Below are 17,586 nucleotides of genomic sequence, written 5' to 3'. Positions count from 1 at the left end.
CCAAAATTATCCATTCTTATGAATCAGACCAAATTCTCAGTACTTAAATCAAAGAGGTACCCTAGCTCCTAAATTTTACTTTATTTAAAGGCAAGTGTAAGTGCTGTGTTTTAGACTTAATTTGATTGGTCTCACGTCTCTGCTTTAAGCAAAATATACCTTATTCTAGAGTTAAAATACAAACAAAAGAAAGGCGAATTGGCATAACTTTAACTCTATTGGAAAACTTGACAGAATAACACATTTAACTACAAAACGGTAACTGTTCCAATATAGTAGCAGCTTATAAAAGGCACCCGTGGCAAAGTCAGTGTAAAACAGATTGTCTCATATGTGATCTTGGCAACAGAAAAAGAACCCAAACTTTTAACTGTAACAGCCAACTTCAAAATCAGAGCAACTGAAAGCTAAACAAAAATGCTGATTCCACTCATTCATGCTGCTTCTATTGTTCCAACTTTAAAATAAACTTCTAAAGGCCTTGACAAGATAGCTCTTCGCCTATGACTCAAGAACTCTGTTCTTCAAAAAAAAAACAGGAAAAAGTATAAAAACCTAGTCTTGTCCTACTACGTTATCTGTTTTCAGTAGGAGACCACTGTGACAACTGGTGGGTCATTTTGTGTTTGCTACCAGGTTTATTGGATTGGAAGTCGCTACGATTATCTGGGCAGAGAGAGATTGATCTGTCTTTGCATCTTGATAACCTTACCCTTCCAGTCTCCACTCCATTTAGTATTCGTGCTCTGCTCTCTTTTCTATTCCCAGTCCTGTCCGCTCTCCCCATATCATTTGCATTCTGTCAACTCTGACTCTTTTTTTTAATTATGCACCTTCTATCAAGTTTAACTGCTTCATCTGTGTTAGATTAGATTGGATTACTTAGATTGGATTACTTAGATTGGATTACTTAGATTGGATTACTTAGATTGGATTACTTAGATTGGATTACTTAGATTGGATTACTTAGATTGGATTACTTAGATTGGATTACTTAGATTGGATTACTTAGATTGGAAACAGGTCCTTCGGCCCAACAAGTCCACACTGACCCTCTGAAGAGCAACCCACCCGGACCCATTCCCCTACATTTACCCCTTCACCTAACACTGCGGACAGATTTAGCTTGGCCAATTCACCTGACCTGCACATTTTTCACTGTGGGAGGAAACCGGAGCACCCAGAGGAAACCCACGCAGATGTGGGGAGAATGTGCAAACTCCACACAGACAGTTGCCCGAGGCGGGGATTGAACCCGGGTGTCTGGCGCTGAGAGGCAGCAGTGCTAACCACTGTGCCACCGTGCCACAGCTTTTGGCCAGTGCTTTTAGTAAGTGGCAATGAGTAGGGCCCGATGCTCTGCATGCATGAGAAGATTAGATGCTTTTTCAGGCATGATAAAAATCTTGCAAACTGGAAGTTCTCATTCCAAGTAGATATTTGTTCCTGACTTTCCCATTCACTTCGTGTGCTGAGCTTTGTGTGAATAACAGCTTTCCTGATATATTCATGCATCCTATTCCGTTTTGCTCAGTATCTCCCTACCCTAATTTTTCCTAGCGGTGTGGACTCTGCATTGCTCTTCGCTTGTGCTTTGCTTCTAGCTTGAAATAAGATTATGCTAAACATAACAACGATGAATAAAAACTCAGTTGACTGGTAAAAAAGATTGTTTATAAATTATGAAAACTATTCCTTGATTTTGAAATATGAGAGAGACCGTCTGAAATTAATCAGTTTACTGTAGAGTAACACTTAATGTTTCTAGAAAAAAGACATTTTCTGTTTATTTGAACAAAGTGCTTCAGCTGTTGAATCCTCACATAGTTTTTCAATGTGAGGACAGGAATAGGAGGATAGAGCATGACTGAGGAGCTGGTGGATGGGAGAAGGATTCACATTTTTGGATCATTGGAATCTCTTTTGGGGTAGAAGTGACCCGTATAAAAGGACAGATTGCACCTAAATTGGAAGGGGACCAATAGACTGGCAGAGAAATTTGCTAGAATTGCTTGGGAGGATTTAAACTAGTAAGATTGGGGGGTGGGACCCAGGGAGATAGTGAGGAAAGAGATCGATCTGAGATAGGTACAGCTGAGAACAGAAGTGAGTCAAACAGCCAGGGCAGGCAGGGACAAGGTAGGACTAATAAATTAAACTGCATTTATTTCAATGCAAGGGGCCTAACAGGGAAGGCAGATGAATTCAGGGCATAGTTAGGAACATGGGACTGGGATATTATAGCAATTACAGAAACATGGCACATGGATGGGCAGGACTGGCAGCTTAATGTTCCAGGATACAAATGCTACAGGAAGGATAGAAAGGCATTTTTGATCAGGGTTAGCATTACAGGTGTGCTGAGGGAGGATATTCCCGGAAATACATCCAGGGAGGTTATTTGGGTGGAACTGAGAAATAAGAAAGGGATGATAACCTTTATTGGGATTGTATTATAGACCCCCCAATAGTCAGAGGGAAATTGAGAAACAAACTTGTAAGGAGATATCAGCTATCTGTAAAAGAATAGGGTAGTTATGACAGGGGATTTTAACTTTCCAAACGTAGACCGGGACTGCCATAGTGTTAAGGGTTTAGATGGAGAGGAATTTGTTAAGTGTGTACATGGCAATTTTCTGATTCAGTATGTGGATGTACCTACGAGAGAAGGTGCAAAACTTGATCTACTCTTGGGAAGTAAGACAGGTCAGGTGACTGAGGTGTCAGTGGGGGAGTACTTTGGGGCCAGCGACCATAATTCTATTCATTTTAAAATAGTGATGGAAAAGGACAGACCAGATCTAAAAGTTGAAGTTCTAAATTAGAGAGAGGCCAATTTTGACGGTATTAGGCAAGAACTTTGGAAAGCTGATTGGAGGTAAATGTTCACAGGTAACGGGACGGCTGGAAAATGGGAAGCCTTCAGAAACGAGATAACGAGAATGCAGAGAAAGTATATTCCTGTCAGGGTGAAAGGGAAGGCTGATAGGTATAGGGAATGCTGGATGACTAAAGAAATTGAGGGTTTGGTTAAGAAAAGGAAGAAAGGATATGTCGGGTATAGACAGGATAGATTGAGTGAATCCTGAGAAGAGTATAAACAAAGTAGGAGTATACTTGAGAGGGAAATCAGGAGGGCAAACGGGGACATGAGATAGCTTTGGCAAATAGAAGTAAGGGTTTTTACAAATATATTAAGGACAAAAGGGTAATAGGGAGAGAATAGTGTCCCTCAAAGATCAGCAAGGCGGCCTTTGTGTGGAGCCACAGAAAATGGGGGAGATACTAAATGAATATTATACATCAGTATTTACTGTGGAAAAGGATATGGAAGATATAGACTGTAGGGAAATAGATGGTGACATCTTGAAAAATATCCATATTACAGAGGAGGAAGTGCTGGATGTCTTGAAACGGTTAAGAGTGGATAAATCCCCAGGACCTGATCAGGTGTAAGCTGAAAATGTGTTGCTGGAAAAGCGCAGCAGGTCAGGCAGCATCCAAGGAACAGGAGATTTGATGTTTTGGGCATAAGCCCTTCACATTGAATCTCCTGTTCCTTGGATGCTGCCTGACCTGCTGCGCTTTTCCAGCAACACATTTTCATCTCTGATCTCCAGCATCTGCAGTCTTCACTTTCTCCTGATCAGGTGGACCCGAGAACACTCTGGGAAGCTAGAGAAGTGATTACTGGGCCTCTTGCTGAGATATTTGTATCATCGATAGTCACCGGTGAGGTGCTGGAAGACTGGAGGTTGGCAAACATGGTGCCACTATTTAAGAAAGGCGGTAAAGACAAGCCAAGGAACTATGTACTGGTGAGCCTGACGTCGGTGGTGGTCAAATTGTTGGAGGGAATCCTGAGGGACAGGATGTACATGTATTTGGAAAGGCAAGGTCTGATTCAGGATAGTCAACACGACTTTGTGTGGGAAATCATGTCTCTCAAACTTGATTAAGGGTTTTGAAGAAATAACAGAGGATTGATGAGAGCAGAGCGGTAGATGTGATCTATATGGACTTCAGTAAGGCATTCAACAAAGTTCCCAGGGGAAACTGATTAGCAAGGTTAGATCTCGTGGAATACAGGGAGAACTAGCCATTGGATACAGAACTGGCTCAAAGGTAGAAGACAGAGGGTGTAGGGTTGTTTTTCAAACTGGAGGCTTGTGACCAGTGGAGTACCACAAGCATCGGTGCTGGGCCCTCTACTTTTTGTCATTTACATAAATGATTTGGATGTGAGCATAAGAGTTAGTAAGTTTGCAAATGACACCAAAATTGGAGGTGTAGTGGACAGCGAAGAGGGTTACCTCAGATTACAACAGGATCTTGACCAGATGGGCAATGGGCTGAGAAGTGTCAGATGGAGTTTAATTCCATTAAATGCGAGGTGCTGTATTTTGGGAAAGCAAATCTTAGTAGGACTTATACACTTAATGGTAAGGTCCAAGGGAGTGTTGCTGAACAAAGAGACCTTGGGGTGCAGGTTCATAGCTCCTTGAAAGTGGAATCGCAGATAGATAGGATAGTGAAGAAGGCATTTGGTATGCTTTCCTTTTTTGGTCAGAGTATTGAGTACAGGAGTTGGGAGATCATGTTGCAGCTGCACAGGACATTGTTGGAATATTGTGTGCAGTTCTGGTTGTCTTCCTATCGGAAAGATGTTGTGAATCTTAAAGGGTTCAGAAAAAATTTACAAGGATGTTGCCAGGTTTGGAGGATCTAAGCTGCAGGAAGAGGCTGAACAGTCTGGGGCTGTTTTCCCTGGAGCGTCAGAGGCTGAGGGGTGACCTTAATAGAGGTTTACAAAATTGAGGGACATGGATAGGATAAATAGACAAAGTCTCTTCACTGTTGTCGGGGAGCCCAGAACTCAAGGGCATAGGTTTACGGTGAGAGGGGAAAGATATAAAAGAGACCTAACGGGCAACTTTTTTGTGCAGAGGGTGATACGTGTATGGAATGAGTTGCCAGAGGATGTGATGGAGGCTGGTACAATTGCAACAATTAAGAGTCATTTGGATGGGTATATGAAGAGGAAAGGTGTGGTCAGGTGCTGGCAGGTGGAACTAGATTGGGTTGGGATATCTGTTCGGGTTGGACTGAAGGATTTGTTTCCATGCTGTACATCTCTATGACTCTACTCTTCGTTTGAATGAGAAGAAATTCTTTATGATGAATTTAATAAGGGGACATATTGATATGGAATGGTGGAGTCCAGTCTGACTTTAAACTCTAGGCTATTTATTGCCTATTATGTGATAAATTATTTGGAGACTAATTGACACTTTTTCCTTACCTTTCTCGCAGAGTAAAACCGGTAACACCGATCTGGACGAATCCATTGGGATATAACTGTATTTTGATTGAAGTTGAAACAGTAAAAGAAGCTGGTCTTAACAGCCAGCAGCCGATGTCACCTGGTGATCATTTATAAAGGTTCATGGCGTGTTTCTACTTCGCTTTGGTTCCTGATAGATTTACACAGTAAGAACATTTTTCAGCAATGTTGCTGTCTATAAATTGTTTGTGGCTAGTTATATGAATTAATCTGGCAGTAAGATCCTCCCAAAAAAAAACTGAATAGTTTAACATTGTATTTTTTATGACATTTTGTTCAGTAATAGGCATTGGTGTTTGAAGGCCTGATTAACTGCAGGATGTAGACATTTGTTCCAGGCTATCAGTTGAAAACGATAAAATGTATTCCAATTTGCTTGTTTGTTCCCCATACCCATTATTATTCCTTTTTTCAATTCTTCAACACTTTTGACAATAAATCGTGACCCTACTTTGGAAACGATTTATGGCATGGAGTTTCTCATTTTAAACTATCAATTTGTGAATAACTTTTTCTGCTCTTGCCATTCAATTCTTGCAACTATTTGTGTTTTGCACTTTGGTTAACTGTCTTCTAAATCTCTGGAAACAAGTTTAATCATTGTTTACATTGTCATAACCTTCATTCTGAGAACCCTTTATTTGTTAATCAGGTACTTGAAATTGCTCACCTTTTAGACAATCTTTACACCTTCACTCTGATCCTCTTCCCTAGCCTCAAACTAACAGCACGTAAGTGAAGTCTTTGATCTGCTGGTTTTAAGATTCCTGTCTTTCAGTGTGCTGCTCCCAGTTCTAGATCAGCCATGGTCTTATTGAATGGTAGAGCAGGCTTGAAGGGCCAGATGGCCTACACTTGCTCCTAGTTCTTATGTTCTCAGGCTACTTGATTATGTTCTCATCATCCCCACCACACAACTCATTGTTATCTCTAAATATTATTAAACCTAGCACTTCACTTTGCTTCATTTAAATGCCGTAAAAGTCAGGAAAAGGGGCTCAGTCCTAATCCTTAGTGCAATCCAACTTTTGTCACTGTCTGCAACACCACACTGCTTCTTACTCTAAAATAAAGCAAAGAATTGCTCATAAAAACTGAAAGAAGTGTGGATGCTGTAAATCAGAAACAAAACAGAAATAGCTGGAAAAGCTCAGCAGCTCTGGCAGCATCTGTGAAGAGAAATCACTGTTAATGTTTTGGGTCTGGTGACCCTTCCTCAGAACTGATGGTAGCTAGGAAAATATCAGTTTACAAAAGAACCTTGATTATCCAGCATTCGATTATCTGAATTTTGGATTATCCAAACAAGATCGCAAGTTCCCAATGCATGGCTAAACTGTGTTATCCGGCATTTGATTAACTGAATGAAATACTCCCTACCAGTGGCCTTCGGATAAATGAGGTTGCTCTGTACAGAAGAACCTTGATAATCCGAATGTCAATTATCCAAATATCTATTATCCGAAGGAGATCTCAAGGTCCTGATAGAAATGTTACACGGATTGCATCATTTGTTTAGTGTTCAACATGGATTGCATCATTTGTTTAGTGATTAAAAGTGAATTCTACTTCCTGAAATGCTGCTGAGAACAGTCCTGGACTGACGAAAGCCCTGGCACCCTCTCTAAATGACTATCCTCACGATATCATTCACAAAGCTTTTTGCAAATGCATATCAAGTACACTAGTGCATTTCCATCATCTCCTCCTTGATGTTTTTTAAAATAATGCATTGTATTGGCAAATCAATCAGCTTCAGATTTAGAATCATAGAATCTTGTAGTACAGAAGAGGCCCTTCAGCCTATCAACACTTTACCTCCCAAAATATATTAAATCTATGCCCTCTTTCCCACTCTAGGCCCATAACATGAATGCTATGACACTTGAGTACTCATCCAAGACCATTTTAAAAGTTTGTGAGATTGTACTACCTTCCAGGGAATGTATTCCAGACCTCTCACCCTCTGGGTGAAAACATTTTTCCTTGAGTATCTTCTAAATCTCCTGCCATTTTAACCGTAAGATTATGATTCTTTGTTATTGACCCTTCGACTAAAGGAAACAGTTGCTTTCTATCTATTCTGTCCCTCATAATCTTGTACATCTCAGGGCCCTCCTGAACTTCTCTGCTCCAAAGAAAAAAATCTGAGTTTATCCACCTCTCTTTGTAGCTAAGATGCTCCATCCCAGGCAACACCGGGGAGGCACGGTGGCACAGTGGTTAGCACTGCTGCCTCACAGCGCCAGGCACCTGGGTTCAATTCCCGCCTCAGGCGACTGACTGTGTGGAGTTTGCACGTTCTCCCCGTGTCTGCGTGGGTTTCCTCCGGGTGCTCCGGTTTCCTCCCACAGTCACAAAGATGTGCGGGTCAGGTGAATTGGCCGTGCTAAATTGCCCGTAGTGTTAGGTAGGGGGTATATGTAGGGTGCTGCAAATGTGTTGCTGGTCAAAGCACAGCAGGTTAGGCAGCATCTCAGGAATAGAGAATTCGACGTTTCGAGCATAAGCCCTGGGTGGGTTGCGCTTCGGCGGGTCGGTGTGGACTTGTTGGGCCGAAGGGCCTGTTTCCACACTGTAAGTAATCTAATCTAATCTTGGTGATTCTCCTCTGCACTCTCTCCAGTGCAATCATGCCCTTTCTAATATGGTGACCGGACTGCAAACAAAACTCCAGCTGTGGCTTATTCAAAGCTTTGAACACCTCCAACATAACCTCCCTGTTTGTACAATGTGTCTTGACTGATAAAGGCAAATATTCTCAGATGCCTTCTAAGCTATCCTATTAACCTGTCCTGCCACCTTCAGGGATTTGTGGCCAAACACCCCAAAGTCCCTCTGACCCTTGAAGCTTCCTTGTGTTCTGCCATTCAATGAGCATTCCCTTGTTTTGTTACTTCCAAAGTGCATCATCTCTCATTTATAAGGGTTAAATTTTGTGTCTTTGATCTGCACATCCGACCAATCTGCCTATATCCTCCTGTAACCATCTCCCTTACATTTTCCTACTTCAACTGTTCTTCTAAATGAATGTTTTTTTTTCTGGAAAGCTGGAAATAGGTAGCCTTCTGAAAAAGGCTGCATCGGTGATACAAACTGCTTCAAGTTGAATCATCTGAATACTATTATTGTCTATATTTTTGCTATTGTGGATTTATAATTAATTGTCTGAAATATAAAAGTACTTGTACAACAATATTATTTATTTTAAATAAATAAAATAAAGTTGCATTTATTATCCATTCATAGTTGGCCTTGAGAACATGAGCCATCTTCTTGAACCGCTGTGGTCCATGTGGCCAAGGTGCTATGACCGTTAGATAAGGAACTCTAGATTCTAACGCAGCGACTAAACGTACAGTGATAGATGTTCAAGTTGGGTTGGCATTTAACTTGCAGGGGAATTTAGATGTGCTGCTTTCCCTTTGTACCTGCTGCCCTTCCCCTCATACGTGGGGAAGCAGTTGGTTAGTAAAATGCTGTTGTAGCAAGATGCTGATGCTGTCTCACTACAGAATCATTAACCAGTCTCACAGTCATCAGCAGTTATGCAGCTGGGGCAGTTGAGTTTCTGATCACTGATGACCCTCAGAATGTTGATGGAGGAGAAATCATTGGTAATATTCAGAGTTGATGGTTAGATTCAATCTAATTGGCAATAGACATTACCTGGTATTTGTATGAATTTGTGCATTTATATAAATATGTATTTGCATAACCTTCAAACATTACAAAAAATGCTGTTGTGCAGGAAGCTTCTTGCATGGCAGTTCCACACAGCAAACTCCCACAAACATCAATGTGGTATTGACTGGATGATATGTTTTTGTGACGTTGATTGATGGATAAATATTGGTGACACCACTGGGTGAACTCTCCTACCCTTCATGTAATAGTACAGTGGGATCATCTGTATTCAACTTAGAGAACAGACACCACCCTGGTTGGATGTCTTATACCAAGGAGTCACCTCGGACAATGCAGCTTTCTTGTAGTATTACACCGAAGTGTTGACATTAATTTTCGTGCTTGGGTTTGTGGATTGGAGGTTAAATGCACAACCTTTGAATTCAGAGGCGATAGTGTGTTTTGCTGAGCCATGTCTGATATTAATGTGTGGTGCAAACTTGAGTTATCACTGGTCAGCCCAAAGTCTGTCAATATCATATTTCATGTGGGCATCAATTGTCTTATTATGCTAAGAAATTGTGAATGGACCTAAATCTTCACAGTTCTGAAGAAGGGACTTGAGACATTAATTCTTTCTTTCCACAAATGCTGCTAGACCTGCTGAGTTTTTCAAGCAATTTCTGTTTTTGTTTCTGATTTCCAACATCCATAGTTCTTTCAGTTTTCCTTTTGTTTAAGGGACCTGAATGTTGTGTAATCAGTAGGGAACGACCACACCTCTAATCTTGTTCTGGAGGGAAGGGACTGTTGGAGTTCGTGGATGCTTGGAAATTGCCTTGAGGAACCCATTGTTGATGTTGCAATTTTTTTTTGTTTTACTTTTCTTAAGTTTCTATTATGAGCTGGAAATTTACTGGGAAAGCTTTCGTTAAAAAGAGAACAGACCAGGCCAGCTCTGTTTCTTTGTGAGGCAGGCTTGGAGACTAATTACAGGCTGAGCCTTGATGAAAAAGTTCCAGCATTCACGGCAACCCTGGGATAAGCATTGTGTTTAAATGATAGCAGAAGTTGGCTATTAACAAGGTCAGCCACCTGGAAGGTGGTTCCAGCAAGTCTGCAGAGGGCCCTACATACAAGCAGATGGGGTTTGTTGAATGGTGACTAAGGGCTCATGGGCAGTTGATCAAACTGTTAGGATGGGACTAGAATTTTTAAAAAAATTAAGCTGTTTTCTGAGAGATGATTCTGGAATGCTGCAGAGACAGCATGAAGATTTGAAAGCTCCCTGTCTAACCTGATTCACCAGCTTCCAGAGACCCAAAGAAAGGAAAGCTGAGTTAAAAGTATTGCTGCCTTTGCCTGGGTGAACTGACAAGATGACCCTAATCAACATATTTCAAGAAAAGCAGCCAGAGTCCACACATGAAACCTGTGAACAACGCATTGTGAATGACATTTAATTAATCTGAACAATTTAGTTATTTATCCTTTAATTGTGTATTTGTTTGTCTGGTTTTTTTGTGTGAATAGGACTGACCAGAAATATTTCAGGGTTGAAACACCGATATTAATCAATTTACCATGCTGTTTAGTTTTCTGTCTGCTAATGGTAGTTTGCATTTAATAAATTGTTAACCCTTTTGATTAAAATATCTGGAAATTAATAATTCACCAAGAATGAGATTGGTTATTCAAAATCTGTTTAGGAACCATTGGAATGACTACTTGGGTGTCCTCACTGGTTTAATTTTATTGTTGTAAATACAGAGGTACGAAGGCTGTCTGTCTCTGTGTAGTAACACACTTCTTGTTATGTGATAGGATCATTCAGCTTCCAGCAGCTATCATCACATTCCTTAATGTTAGATATGACTCGAGCCTGTGGAATTTTTCTTTCTTTATTCATTCGTGGGATGCGGGAGTCACTGGCTGGCCAGCATTCCATTAGTTACCCTTGAGAAGTTGGTGGTGTGAGAAATAATGCTCACTCACTTCAATAATTTCAATCCGAGACAAGATCTGAATCATTAGTGTCATTTATTTCTCACATGCAAGTGGGTGTGATGTTCACACTGCCCACAAGGCAGGGACAAAACACACCGAATTCAACAAATACTTGATATTTGTATAATTTGGTTTCTATTTTTTTATCTCATTGCTCCTCCCCTGTTTACATCTTCCACTTCCCTAAGACCGGTACCCATTACTCCTGTTTATCTCTTGCCTTATCCGGCCTTGTCTGTGACAAAATGCTTATTTCTGGCCTCACCAGGCTGTTTGACCTCATCCTGCTGTGGGTTATTGTTAGGCATATCCTTTGCTTACCATTATCTACTCCCTCCATCTGTGCTGCCCCTCACAGCATCTTATCATTAAGACTCTTTCAATTGGGGTTTGTTCCTGTGCTTCTGTAAAAGTGGGAAACAGATGTTTATACCTATTGTTTGTACAGGAATATCGAGCTTAACTGCCTCTCCTCACAGCATCTTAGCTAGTTGCCCGTAATATCTACCATTGTTTTGCAGTCCTGTTTCATTCTTGCATACATTTTTAGCTAATACAAAAAAAAATTATGCATTCCTCCACATAGTTTCCATTCTTGTTGACTCAGTTCTTGGCTGAAACAATTACACACTGGTGAGTTCATTTACTTTGTATAAGCAATTATAATTGCAGAAATAACATTACTTTACCTATATCCCACAGTGGCGAGCAGCCTTCTTGAACTGTTGAAGGCCACCTGCTGCAGGTTGACTTACAATGCTATCAGGGAGGGTATTTCAAGATTTTGAACCAGCGACAATGAGGAAATGGAAAAATATTTCCAAGTCAGGATGGTGAGTTGCTTGGAGGGGAACTTTAACATGGTGGTGTTCCAATTTATCTGCTGCCCTTATCCTTCTCGCACAAGTGGTTGTAGCCTAGCATTTGGGTGGCGTGAATGTTACCACCACGTGCCAGCCCAAACCTGGATATTGTCCAGATCTTGTCGCATTTGAACGTAGACTGCTTCAGTGTCTGAGGAGTCACGAATTGTGCTGAACATTGTGCAAATCATCAGCAAACATCCCCACTTCTGACCTTTTAAGTTGGAGGGAAGGTCACTAATGAAGCAACTGAAGGTGGTTGGGCTGAGGACACTACTGAGGAACTCCTGCAGAGATATCCTGGAGCTGAGATGACTGACCTCCAACAGCTACATCCATTTTCCTTTGAGAGGGAAGACTCCAACTACTGGAGAGTTTGCTCCCTAATATCCATTGATTTAAGTTTTGTTCTGGCTTCTTGATGACGCTTGGTAGGATGCTGTCACTCACCTCCTCTCTGGAATTCAGCTCTTTGTTTCCTTGTTTGGACCAAGGCTGTAATGAGTTCCAGAGCTGAATGGCCTGGTAGAACCCAAACTGTGCATCATAGAGCACATTATTGCTGGACAGGTGCTGCTTGATAGCACTATTGATTATACCTTCCATCAGTTTACTAATGATCAAGAGTAGACCGATGGGGCAGTATTTGGCCAGGTTGGATTTGTCTTGGATTTTTATGTACAGGACATACTTTGGCAATTTTTCGCATCGGGTGCTGGAACAGTTTGGCTAGGGGAGTGGCAAGTTATGGAGCAAAATCTTCAGTATTGTTGCTTAAATGTTGTCACAGCATGTAGCCTTTGCAGCGTCCCGTATCTCCAACTGTTTCTTTAATATTACGTGGAGTGAATCTAATTGCTGAAGACTGGTGTCTCTAATGCTGCGCAAGAATTGGCAGATGGAATACAACATGGAAGAATGTGAGATCATGCACTTTGGTAAGAAAATTAGAAGCATGGACTGTTTTCTAAATGGGGGGGAAAAAAATTACTTGGGAGCTCTAATCCAGGATTATCTCAAGGTAAACTTGCAGGTTGAGTCAGTAGGAAGACCGATTTATTCTGAGAGGACTCAAATATAAAAGCAGGTTCCGCAAGGCTCTGGTCAGGCTACATTTGTGTATTGTGCGCAGATTTGGGCCCCATATCTCAGAAGGATGTACTGGCCCTGCAGTGTATTCAGAGGAGGTTGGAACATTACAGCGCAGTACAGGCCCTTCGGCCCTTGATGTTGCGCCGCCCTGTCATACAAATCTGAAGCCCATCCCACCTACACTGTTCCATGTACGTCCGTTTGCCTGTCCAATGACGACTTAAATGCACTTAAACTTGACGAATCTACTACTGATGCAGGCAAAGCATTCCATACCTTTACTACTCTGAGTCAAGAAACTACCTCTGACATCTGTCTTATACCTATCTCCCCTCGCTTTAAAGTTGTGTCCCCTCGTGTTTGCCGTCCCCATACTTGGCAAAAGGCTGTCCCTGTCCACCCTATCTAACCCTCTGATCATCATGTATGTCTCTATTAAGTCACCTCTCAACCTTCTCTCTAAGAAGAACAGCCTCAAGGCCCTCAGCCTTTCCCTGTAAGACAGTCCTTCCATACCAGGCAATGTCCTAGTAAATCTCCTCTGCACCTTTTCCAAAGCTTCCACATCCTTCTTATAATGCAGTGACCAGAACTGTGGCCGTACCAGAGCTTTGTACAGCTGCAGCGTAACCTCCTTGTTCCGGAACTCAATCCCTCTATTTATAAAGGCCAAAACACTGTATGCCGCCTTAACCCTGTCAATCTGGGTGGCAACTTTTCAGGGATCTATGTACATGGACACCAAGATCTCTCTGCTCATCTGCACTCCCAAGAATACTACCATTAGCCCTGTACTTTGCATTCCGATTACTCCGTCCAAAGTGTATCACCTCACACTTGTCCACATTAAACTCCATTTGCCACCTCTCAGCCCAGCTCTGCATCCTATCTATGTCTCTCTGCAACCTACTACATCCTTCGTCACTATCCACAACACCACTGACCTTGATGTCATCCACACATTTACTAACCCACCCTTCTAAGCCCTCATCCAGGTCATTTAGAAAAATGACAACCAGCAGTGGACCCAACACTGACCCTTGCTGTACGCCGCTAGTGACTGGACACCCAGATGAACATGTTCAATCAACTACAACCCTCTTTTCTTTCAGCAAGTCAATTACTGATCCAAACTGCTATGTCTCCCACAATCCAATTCCTCCACATTTTGTATAATAGCCTATTTTGGGGAACCTTATCGAACGCCTTGCTGAAATCCATATACACCACATCAACCAGTTTACTCTCATCTACCTGTTTGGTCACTTTGTCAAAAAAGTCAAGATTCGTTAGGCACGACCTACCCTTCACAAAACCATGCAGACTGTCCCTGATCAGATTATTCTTTTCTAGATGGTTATAAATCCTATCTCTTATCTTTTCCAACACTTTACCAACAACTGAAATGAGACTCACTGGTCTGTAATTAGCAGGGTTGTCTCTACTACTCTTTTTGAACAAGGGAACCACATTTGCTATCCTCCAGTCCTCTGGCACTATTCCTGTAGACAATGATGATTTGAGATCAATGCCAAAGGCTCGGCAATCTCTTTCCTTGCTTCCTAGAGGATCCTAGGATAGATCCTATCCGACCCAGGAGACTTGTCTATTTTCTCTCACTCTGCAGTATTTCTAATACCTCTTCCTTGCGAACCTCAATCTCTTCTAGTCTAGATGCAAGTATCTCTGTATCTTCCTCGCCTACATTTTATTTTGCTATAGTGAACGCTGTCGAAAATATTTACTTAGTGCTTCCCCTAACTCCTCTGACTCCACACATAACTTCCCACTATTATCCTTGATTGGCCTTAATATAACTCTCTTCATTCTTTTATTCCTGACATACCTATGGAAAGCCTTAGGGTTAACGCTGATCCTATCCACCAACAACTTCTCATGTCCCCTCCTGGCTTTTCTGAGCTCTCTTTTTAGGCCTTTCCTGACTTCCTTGTAACCCTCAAGCGCCCTAACTGAGTTTTCACATTTTGTCCTAACATAAGCCGCTGCCTTCTTCTTGACCAGGCTCACGCGTTCTATATCTTCCTCCCTGCCTGACAGGTACGTACTTATCTAGGACGCACAGGAGATTTTCCTTGAATAAGCTCCAAATTTTTAATGTGCTCATCCCCTGCAGTTTCCTCCCCCATTCTACGCTTCCTAAATCTTTCCTAATTGCATCGTAATTTCTCTACCTACCCCCTCCCCACTGCTGTAACTCTTGCTCGGTGGAGTACACCTATCCCTTTCCATCACTAAAGTAAACCTGACAGAATTGTGATTGCTGTCTCCAAAGTGCTCACCTACTTCCAAATCTAACACCTGACCAGGCTCATTACCCAGAACTAAATTTAAAGTGGCTTCGCCCCTTGTAGGCCTGTCAACATACTGTGTTAGGAAGCCCTCCTGCACACACTGGACAAAAACTGATACATCTATAGTACTCGTACTGTGGTGATCCCAGTCAATATTTGGATAGTTGAAGTCCCCCATGACAACTACTCTGCCTCTCTCACTCCTATCGAGAATCATCTTTGCTTTCCTTTCCTCTACATCTCTGGGACTATACGGAGGCCTATAGAAATCTCCCAGCATGGTGACATCTCCTTTCCTGTTTTTAACAGCCCATATTACCTCAGTTAATGAGTCCCCAAACATCCTTTCTACAACTGTCATATTGTCCCTGATCAACAATGCTACACCCTCCTTCCCCCCCCCCCCCCCCCCCCCCACCCTCTTTTTACCATGAGGGGGAGGCGAGAATGGTCCCAGAATGAAAAGCTTAACATATGAGGAACGTTTAAGGACTCTGGGTCTATACTCAATGGTGTTTAGAAGGATGAGGGGGTATCTTACTGAAATTTACAGAGAACTGAATGGCCTAGACAGTGAATGCTGGGAAGATGTTTCCTTTGGTAGGAGAGACTAGGACCCGAGGGCACAAGCTTGGAATAAAGGGAAGACCTTTTAGAATGAGGATAAGGCGAAACATCTTCAGCTAGGGAATAGTGGATCTATGGAATTCACTGTCACAGAAGGTCAGGTCATTGAATATGTTTAAGACTGAGATTGATTGTTATTGATTGTAAAGGGGATCAAGGGTTATGGGAAGAAAGCAGGAGAATGGGATTGAGAAACTTATCAGCCATCATTGAATGGTGGAGTGGACTTGATGGGCTGAATGGCCTAATTTCTGCTTTTGTCTTATGGACCACTGGAGGAGGCTAAGATAGATCTGGCTAAAGATTGCTGTGAAAGCTTCAGCCTTATCTTTTGCACTGATTTGCTGGGCTCTTCCATCATTGAGGTTGGGAATATTTGTGGAACTTCCTCTTAAGTGAGTTGTTTAATTGTCCATTACCATTCACCACTGGATGTGGCAGGACTGCAGAGCTTGGAGCTGATCATTATGGATTGTTTAGCTCTGCCTGTCACTTACTGTTTGGCATGCAAGTAGTTCTGTGTGGTGGCTTCACCTGATTGACATCTCATCTTCAGGTAAGCTTAGTGTTGCTCCTCGCGTGCCCTCCTGCACACTCCATTGAACCAGAGTTGATCTCCTAGCTTGATGGTAATGGTTGAGTGCCAGGTCATGAGGTTACAGATTGTGTTGGAGTAAAGTTCTACTGTTGATGGTCCACAGTGCCTCATAGATGCCCATTCTTGAGTTGCTAGATCTGTTCAAAGTCTGTCCTATTTTAGCACAGTGATAGTGCTACACAACACGATGGAAATTATTCTCAATGTGAAAACAGGATTTTGTTTCCACAAAGACTGTGCAATAATCACTCTTACCAATACTGTCATGGACAGATGCATCTGCAGCTGGCAGAGGTCAAATATGCTTTTTCCTCCTCTTGGTTTCCTCAACATAAGCCACTGACCCAGTCTAACCGCTATGTCCTTTTAGGAACTGACCCAACTTGATCAGTAGTACAACCACTGAACTACTCTTAGGTGGCGATTGAAAACCCCCAGGCCAAGGTGAGGACTACAAATACTGGAGGTCAGAATCGAAAAGTGTGGTGCTGGAAAAGCATGACCGATCAGGCTGCATCTGAGGGGCAGGAGAGTCGACGTTTCGAACAAGAGCTCTTCATCAAGAATGAGGGGATGGCCCATGCGGGCTGAGAGAGAAATTGGGGAGGAAGGGTGGGCTGGGGGAAGGTGAGGGGTGCAGTGATGGTGATAATGTTGAGAGATGGGTGGATCGGCTAGGTGGGAAGGAAGATGGACAGGTAGGACATTTCAAGAGGGCAGTGCAGAGTTGGAAAGTTGGATTTCTAAGTTGGGTGCAGGGGAAATGATGAAACATTTGAAATCAACATTGATCTTGTGTGGTTGGAGGGTTCAGAGGTGGAACTTCCACATCCGACAGAAATTTCCTTGTACTTCCACTCATGTCATCTACTGTGTCTGTTGCTGTCTACATTAGGGAGACAGGATGCCAACTTGCGGAACATTTCATCTCTGGAACATGTACTAAACAACTCCACCGCCCTGTGGCTGAACACTTGAATTTCCCCCTCCCACTCTGCCAAGGGCATTAAAGTCCTGAGCTGCCTCCACTGCCAAACTCCAGACACCCGATGCTTGGAGGAAGAACTCATCTTCCACATTGATCCAGTGTGGTTGAAGGGTTCCAATGTTGGTTTT

General features: G+C 42.3%; 1 protein-coding gene across 4 annotated transcripts in view; it reads left to right on the top strand.

The window, feature by feature from the left end:
- Positions 1-17,586, top strand: part of LOC132830691 (protein TANC2) — a 996,151-nt gene that overhangs the window by 114,882 nt on the left and 863,683 nt on the right. For 3 of the 4 annotated variants that reach the window (XM_060848498.1, XM_060848500.1, XM_060848497.1), the window contains exon 2: positions 5,314-5,490. The gene's annotated coding sequence lies outside the window, so the exon portion shown is untranslated. The remainder of the gene's footprint in view (positions 1-5,313; positions 5,491-17,586) is intronic. The other variant, XM_060848499.1, reaches the window with a different exon arrangement.

Source organism: Hemiscyllium ocellatum, chromosome 32, assembly GCF_020745735.1.
Source record: "Hemiscyllium ocellatum isolate sHemOce1 chromosome 32, sHemOce1.pat.X.cur, whole genome shotgun sequence".
In the NCBI taxonomy this organism is placed as follows: domain Eukaryota; kingdom Metazoa; phylum Chordata; class Chondrichthyes; order Orectolobiformes; family Hemiscylliidae; genus Hemiscyllium; species Hemiscyllium ocellatum.
The sequence above is the reverse complement of the archived record's forward strand: the minus strand, read 5'-3'. Positions and strand labels throughout refer to the sequence as shown.